Source organism: Aotus nancymaae, unplaced genomic scaffold (assembly GCF_030222135.1).
Source record: "Aotus nancymaae isolate 86718 unplaced genomic scaffold, 86718_ANA_hifiasm-v0.15.2.pri h1tg000040l, whole genome shotgun sequence".
Lineage (NCBI taxonomy): Eukaryota > Metazoa > Chordata > Mammalia > Primates > Aotidae > Aotus > Aotus nancymaae.
This window is the reverse complement of record NW_026988454.1, coordinates 28360837-28368196: the sequence shown is the minus strand read 5'-3', so window position 1 is coordinate 28368196 and position 7360 is coordinate 28360837.

The window sequence follows — 7360 nt, the reverse complement described above, 5'->3', positions numbered from 1 at the left end:
CAGTTTTGGTTATAATTACATCCTGAGAATTATTTGCAAAATATACCAATACCTGCACCATAAACTGACCTATTAAGTGGAGCTTTTAATTAATTTTCCCTGTAGATTTGAAATATGGCCCAAAATATTTTAGGACAGCTTATCCTAAGCTGAATCTTCAGACCATAAGTAGATAGTGCAGCTGCTTTCTAACTGCCCTCATAGATTTTAACACAAAGACTTCAAAAATGAAACAAAATTCTTATGTCCTGTAATGGACTTTTCACAGAAGAAGGTTGTTTTTCTGGCTTCCTATCATTCATGTATAATTGTGGTAACAGGAATTTGTGGAACCAATCTCCACATTGCGTTCTCTGATTGGTTCAGACACTGTCCAGCCACCCAATCTGAGTCAAGCAGGTATGCTGATGTTTGCTGATTTCTGGGAAAAGGTCTGCTTTCCAACTGAACAAGAAGCCTCGTGAAATGGAAGGTTGAGAGCTGCTGCCCTGTTTTGCTTCCATGAAAAGCCAAAGACAGAGAGCTGTGCAGGGGAAGTCTAAGTAAAAAGACAGCTTGATGACAGCTTTTGAGCCCTGAATCCAGCCATGTTTGGAGAAATATCATTTTTGTTTAGGGCAATTTAGCTTCATTTTTCTGTTACATGCAACCAACATGTATCTAACTAAACATCTAACTAAAACATCTTCCTACTGAGAAGGTAGGAATACTTATGTTTAACTAAGATCTGAATACTATCTTTTACACATGCACATATACACACATAAGTTGAAAAGACTAAAATATACTCGAGTTCTAAAACACTTAAAATTAAAATGCTGTCTGTCACAATGTCACTCTTATTCATTCTCATCCTGCCAGAATGTCAGATACTGGCTAGAAAAAAAATTCGAGGGCTGGTTTCTATACCAAGATCCCACACATGGAAAAAAAAAAAAACACAGTAAAAATGTGTGAATGCTAACATGATTATGACATTAATTTGACTACTGCATGAGACTGAAAGGAAAAATAAAAGTGTCCAGTGGTCAGATGGTTGTGTTTTCTGTTTTATTTCCCCCTTGTAAAAGATTGAGAAATCCAGACCTGAAGTCTGAAATCTGTCCTACACTTTCAAAGGAAGAGAGAACAGACGTATGCATTTGTAACTTAGAGGAACAACAGAGTTCTTTTTTTGCGGAGATTGAGGCTACACAGAATCCAATTTGAAGAAACTGCCTAAGATATTAAAGAGTGAACAGGTGATCGGGATTGAGATTTGCCACTCAGGGTAGTTTCTAAAGAATTATTGACAGACTGTATCTTGAGTCTCTTTCCTTTTCAGGTGACTCAGTAGATACCATCATCCAGCTATAAATGTTTGTTCCAATAAATTACTGAGTGGGAAGAGTTCTTGGAGTTATACAATAAGCAGAGATTGTTGTGAGCCTGCGAAGTTGAGTAGAATAGCTCAGCTGGTCAGAATTGGAATTTGTACTTTCATGGTGCTCTTGTAAAAGTCACAGCATAGGCAACCATGTCCCCAAATCTATACTCACTACTGATTCTATTCTCTCTATCCAAGACATTTCTTTCCAGTTCTTTTTAAGGAAAATGGAGATCAAAGATCAGATATCTGAATTTAATACATTTTAATTTAACTATAAAATTGATAGTCATCTATATAATGTATAAATTGCACATACAGGTATCTATCTATACCTTTAAGCTGTTTTGTTTTTTCTCAGATTAATGAAAGGTACTTTTGAAAACTTGTCTTTAGGCCGGGCTGGGTGGCTCACGCCTGTAATCCCAGCATTTTGGGAGGCCAAGGAGGGTGAATCACCTGAGGTCAGGAGTTCGAGAACAGCCTGACCAACATGACAAAACCCCGTCTCTACTAAAAATACAAAATTAGCCAGACCTGGTGGGACGTGCCTGTAATCTCAGCTACTTGGGAGGCTGAGGCAGGAGAATCGCTTGCACCCGGGAGGCTGAGGTTGCAGTGAGCTGAGATCGTGCCATTGCACTCCCAGCCTGGGCAACAAGAGCTAGCCTCTGTCTCAAAAAACAAAACAAACAAACAAAAAAGAAAACTCAAAAACTTGTCTTTTTTTTTTTTTTAGACAGAGTCTCTCTCTGTTACTCAGGCTGGAGTGCAGTGGTACAATCTCAGCTCAACCTCTGCCTCCCAGGTTCAAGCAACTCTCCTGCCTCAGCCTCTCAAGTAGCTGGGACTACAGGCTCATGCCACCATGTCTGGCTACTTTTTTGTATTTTTAGTAGAGACGGGGTTTCACCGTGTTAACCAGAATGGTCTCAATCTCCTGACCTTGTGATCCGTCCACCTCGGCCTCCCAAAGTGCTGGGATTACAGGCAAGAGCTACCATGCCCAACCAAAAACTTGTCTTTAACAATAATTTAATTAAGACATAAAATGTTACTTCTTGAATAGTGGAGAAGCTCAAGTGCCAATTTGGATTTTTTAAATTGCAGCCATTTAAAAATTGAACTTTGACTTAATATTTGATGCTCTTTTGGATTAAATGAAATCATCCAGGAAGAGAGCTAGCTTTAGATACTGCTTGATTCTGTGCTTAGACAATACCATGGGGGTTTGTTTCTAGGCTCTGCACTGTGGCCCATAGCACATTCAAATTTACATTATTCTACTTTTAAGTTCTGCAGAGGGAGAATTGCCTCCTGCAGCTTCTTTATAATTCTAGGGATTTCCACACTCTTTCTCTCTGGCTCAGATTGGGTCAATGTGCTCATCCCATCCTTTAAACAATCATATGGCTGGGGGCTGGGTGGGTGGAGGATGGTGGCCAGGTGAGCTCCTTTTATTAGGCTCCACCTCAAAGTAAAGAGAAGTCACCTTCTCCTAAGCACATGAATTGAAGGTGCAGTTGTTCATCCTAAGCAAAATTTGGGTATTTTACCATCATAAGGAAGAGTGGATGCCCAGGGCAAAAAGAACAAATATTCACCCTAAATTAGATCTCAGATGTTCCAGCAGCACAGCTGGTCAGAATTTGAGGTCAACAATCTCTTGGGCTCTTCATAAAATTCTTTTTTCTGATATAGAACTTTAGAAAAGAAGGACATTTATATTAGTTGAGACATTATTGTTATATTAATGCTATAGGCTAAATTACATTATCTTTCCTGTCATCTTTATTCATATGATGAAGCTCTAACCCCCAATATGATGGAATTTATAGGTGAGGATTTGGAGGTAATTAGGATTAGAGAGGTCATGAGAGTGGGATTAGTGGCTTTTTTTTAAATCAAGTCTTGCTCTGTTGCCCAGGCTGGAGTGCAGTGGCACGATCTCGGCTCACTGTAACCTCCGCCTCCCGGGTTCAAGCAATTCTCCTGACTCCCTCCTGAGTAGCTGGGACTACCGGCGAATGCCACCACGCCCAGCTAAATTTTTTGTATTTTTAGTAGAGACGAGGTTTCACCATGTTGGCCAAGATGGTCTCCATTTCTTGACCTCGTGATGTGCCCACCTCAGGCTCCCAAAGTGCTGGGATTACAGGCGTGAGACACTACTCCCGGCCAGGATTAGTGGCTTTTTAAGGAGTGGAAGAGGAAGAACTTTTACTCTCTGTGATGTGAGGACCCGGGAGAAGGCAGTTGACCACAAGCCAGGCAGTGGACCCTCACCAGACATTGATGCTATTGGCACCTTGATCTTGGACTTCCCACCCTCCAAAACTGTGAGAATTAAATGTCTCTGATTTAAGTCACCCCATCTCTAGTTTATTATATACGCCAAGCAGACTAATACAATTATGTCCAGGAAATGAATGATTCAAAGAACTTATCTTTATAGCCCAGATATTCTTTTGCTACATAAAGAGTTATTCTAAGCCTGGGTAACAAGAGAGAAACTCCGTGTCAAAAAAAAAAAGAGTTATTCTAGAAACTGTCATCAAGTGTTTCCATTGGAAGAACTTTAAAATGTAAAATGTTCAGCCGGACACAGTGGCTCATGCTCATAATCCCAACACTTTGGGAGGTCAAGGCGGGGGGATCACCTGAGGTCAGGAGTTCGAGACCAGCCTGAACAACATAGTGAAACACCGTCTCTACTAAAAATGAAAAATTAGCCAAGTGTGGTGGCACGCGCCTGTAGTCCCACCTATTCGGGAGGCTGAGGCAGGAGAATCTCTTGAACCCGGGAGGCGGAGGTTGCAGTGAGCCAAGATTGTGCCACTGTACTCTAGCCTGGGCGACAAAGTAAGACTCTGTCTCAAAAAGAAAAAGAAATGTTCTGCAGTGTTCAATATGTTTTCTCACATATCTATCTAACAGTGGTATCATGCAACCCATCTGCATCTTATGGACAACCACAAAGCATCTTGATTTGGAAATATATATACAACATATTCATATTGACAATATTATCCAATCATTTGGAACTATATTTTATGAGGAATATAGAGGTCCTGCGTTTCAGCCATTTTGTCAACAGTCTCTACCTCAAGTAGCTTACTAATGAGGAGAGAGATTTATTTTTCAGTATCAAGTTTATAACATGAGCATTTGTTTTACAGTCAATATTTACCTGGGTTTTTTTAAAATCGTTAATTCTTGGACCTTAGATAACAAGGACAAAGTAAATCACATAGTCAAATTGGCTGATTCTGCATAAGCTCAGAGAGAAGAGTTCTGTTTCAGAAAAGTAATTTAATTCTAAATCTGTGTGTAGAAGAAATATCATCTGTAAACTTTAGCTGGAAAGTGTTCTAAGAATATAGAGGTATTCCCCATGGTTTTGATTGTGTTCATCCTGAAAGATTCGATTTAGTAAGAGAAAGGTTTGGGTCTTTTGAAAACAGTAAGAAAATCAATTATCAGAGTTTCCATTTTCTCTGGGCAATTTTCACCATTTCAGCATGCCCAAGAGAGAAATGACATATAATTTTGTTATGCTGAAGAATTTGGCAAGCTGGCTAATGCGCTTAATAAAAGTGAAGAAATTCCTTTGGTGGCAGATGCAGGAAGTTATGTCTGAATCATTTGGAACCATTGTAGAGAAGCCTTTGTTATAAAAGAGATGTGTGGGGATTTTCTTGGGAAGAAAAGGTGTCTGAATATTCTTAAATCTCGAACAGATTTATCGATCTTGCTGCTTCATTTAATCATTTGCCAAATGTGACTCATCTTCCATCCAACAGACATCTCCTAGTCATCTTCATCTTAAAAAAAGTCACCCTCAATAATCATCTTGTGTTTCTTTCACTGCTGTGGTGATGAAATCTGTCTCAAAAGAAGCATATCGGTGTTGATTTCATAATCTTACAGGCTGTAACATACAGGTAGGGCTGTTACTTAGAAACGTACTCTCAGAAAGCTTTCTTGAAATTGTTTTTGGGAGAGGGCAGAGAAGAACTAGGGAAAGGGAGATGGTAAATAGAATAGCCTGAAAGCATGAATCAAGGTCAACAGCCACAATAAGTCAGAGCAACATCTCTGAACATTGGTAACAATAAAAAGAAATGGAATCAGACTACAGAGGAAAATAAGTAAATTTAGTGTCCAGAAATACTCTTAATGGGAAGTTCTATTACCTTTTCTCCCATTAGAGTTAGGTGAAGTAATAATCTCCAAAAGGTGGGGCCGTTACTTCTGCAGGCATTTAGAACTGGTCTGAACAAAGCACTTGCAAGCTTTTTGTGGTACAAGAATGCTGTAGAATGGAGCTGCGAAAGCAGGTATAATTTCTCTTCTGACTCCCTCTGACTTTCACTGAATCATGTACAGGCAGTTCAAAAATCCTGCTGCCGATTTCTTGCCAATTTCAATACAAATTCTCTCTGGCCAGAAAACTCATCATTTGGTATATAATTTTTTTTAATTGGTTCCTCAGATTCTCCACAACATCACCTGACATTCTGCTACACAAATAGTTATAATTTTAAATAAGATGAGTCAAACGCTAGTGTCAGGCATTTACAGAGGCTCTCTCACCCTTTCAAGTCACTATAACCCCTCTTTTACGTAAGAGGCAATAATTCTCAGACTCTAAGCTAGTGAGTTGAAACTCAAAACTCTGAACCATCTTATCAGAAAAAGAAAGAAAAACTTGGGTTTAGATTCAAATGAACTCCTGTGTGAATGCTGGCTTAGCATGCTCATTTCTGACCCAATCTAGTCTATAATCTCCTTTATCCTTGTAGTGGAATTATTTTAAATTCTAGCTGAGACCCTTGGCTGGGAGCTTACGTGATTCATTCCATTATTACCCAAATGAGATAGACCAGGAGGCTGGATCCTCCTCTTAGTAGGGTGGATACTTTTTTAATGGATGTAAGTGGATCAATCCATGACTTAATTATGCATGAAATAGAGATTTTTAAAATTTTTCTATAATCAAATTTAATCTCTGTCATAAATGCTGAATTTCTCCCTGGTAACAACAAATTTAATTCATATAATTCAGGATAAACTTAGTCAAATTAGGATTTTTAAGACATTATTTCAGAGCAAAATCATTCAATTTAAGCTTCTTCCCCCAAATTTCAATTCGCCCAAGTGGCATCTAACTTTAAGGAGGTGTCATGAATTAGGCAACCCCAACTTATATGCATTTCTTCTTTTTCTGAGAATGAAAGCAGCAAGGTATAAAGTGTTATGATAATGGCTAGTAATTTGCAAAGAGGTAAGACGATCCTACAGGGGTAAACCAGCTTTCTGGAAATACGCATTTTCAGTTAAGTGCCAAAATTGTGTAGCATTAGCTCCCAGGAAGCCCCTGGAATTGTGCCAGCAGAAGCGGCCGTGAATTTGGCAGTGGCAGCTGTAGCCTTGAGGCAAGGTAGGTCTTTGCTACAGGATCAAAGGAGAGACTGTAATAAGCTATGGATTTTGGGTGCTTTCCTTGTAATTAAAGCTACTATAGAATTGGAATTTTATTTAGAAGCTTCTTTATCTTTTAATAAAGACAGTACATTCAACGTTAGGACCTTACTGTCCTAATGAAGAGCTACTTCATTTGCTCTAAGAACACTGTAAGATGGACAATTTTGGAAATATGCACAATTCTCCCAAAGTGACCACTATAATTCCAAATCATCATTGGTGAAATAGTGCCAGTTTGTGAGATGTGTGCAAGCATTTGGGTGATAACAAAGAAGCAGGTGTCTGGACTGGCAGAAGTGCACACTTGAACTGAGACTACCCTGGGGAAACGATCACGGTCCGTTGCATGTGTTGGTTCCGCCTCTTGTGTCTTGAGTCCCTAACCAGTGGTTGGCCACTCTTGACAAGACACTTGATAATTTGTGCCCCTCAGCAGATGGAATTTTTGGAGATTGTGTCTCTCATATTAACTCCGAACTGTAAACACAGAACAGAGGGAAAAAAAAC